This window comes from Triticum aestivum, unplaced genomic scaffold (assembly GCF_018294505.1).
Source record: "Triticum aestivum cultivar Chinese Spring unplaced genomic scaffold, IWGSC CS RefSeq v2.1 scaffold164489, whole genome shotgun sequence".
Classification (NCBI taxonomy): domain Eukaryota; kingdom Viridiplantae; phylum Streptophyta; class Magnoliopsida; order Poales; family Poaceae; genus Triticum; species Triticum aestivum.
This window is the reverse complement of record NW_025279175.1, coordinates 1-1,237: the sequence shown is the minus strand read 5'-3', so window position 1 is coordinate 1,237 and position 1,237 is coordinate 1. Positions and strand designations below refer to the sequence as shown.

General features: G+C 29.7%; 1 non-coding gene across 1 annotated transcript; it reads left to right on the top strand.

Annotated features, from left to right (window-relative positions):
- Positions 1–845: 845 nt before the first annotated feature.
- Positions 846–919, top strand: TRNAI-AAU (transfer RNA isoleucine (anticodon AAU)). Its single transcript has one exon. It is a non-coding gene; the product is annotated as a tRNA-Ile (tRNA).
- Positions 920–1,237: the final 318 nt, after the last annotated feature.

Here is a 1,237-nt window from a genome sequence, read left to right as displayed (position 1 = left end):
GCATGTTTTGAATACTTTTTTGAAAACATGTTAGCATTTTCTTTTCTTTCTTTCTTGGTTTTCTTCGTATTCTCCGGTTTTCTTTGCTTTTTAATTCTTTGTATGTATTTATTGGTTTGTGTTTTCAACACATGTCTACATTTTCTGAATACATAATCTATATTCATAGCACACATGTGAAACATTTTTCTGCTACACTTTGGACATTTTTCAAAGACCTGGTATACATTTTCTAAAACGCATGTTTTGAATACTTTTTTGAAAACATGTTAGCATTTTTTCAAATACACGTCGTACTTTTTTCATGAAATTGAACATTATTTTAAACTACAGGGACATTTGTTTTACACTGCATAAACATTTTTCAAATTTTCACTGGTTTTTTGACACTTCTGAATATGTCTTTACAATGTCATGTACATTTTGGTAATGGAAATAAACATTTTATTGACCTACGGGAACATATTTTGCCATTGTATCATCATTTTTAAAAATGTCATGAACATATTTTTGAACCTTTGATTTTTTTGCCACGTATATTTTTAATGGTATGAAACATTTTTTAGTATTGTAGAAACAATTTTTAGATTGCATATACTTTTTCAAAAATTGTCTCGAACACATTTCGAAACTCGTGAACATTATTTACATGTATATATTGTAGTACCTAAGATTGTATATTTTTTGAATGTACGAAACATTTGTTTGATTTACATGGATAGCTTTTCTTACATTGTATAAACATTTCTTAAAGGTTAGGTACATTTTTTTAGACACGTGACATTTTGCAGATGTCATAATATTTTTTTGTAAATATCACAACATTATCTTTTTTTTACCCAAGAGGCCTATTAGCTCAGCTGGTTAGAGCGTCGTGCTAATAACGCGAAAGTAACAGGTTCGAGACCTGTATGGGCCACTATTTTTTTTCTACTTTGTGAAAAACCTCGTTAACAAGGCCCAGACCGCAGGCCGAGGGGTTCGCTCGTTCTGCTCGGGTTATCTTTTTCTTTTTTACCATTTTATTTTGTTTTTTCACCAGTATTCTTTGAATTTTATTTTCTCTTTCACTATAATTTTTTTGCTTTGTGTTTCCACTGGTTTTCTTTGTTTTTTTTCATTGTTTTTCCTACTTTTTTGTTCTCTTTTCTTTCTTTCTTGGTTTTCTTCGTATTCTCCGGTTTTCTTTGCTTTTTAATTCTTTGTCTGTATTTATTGGTTTGTGTTTTCAACACAT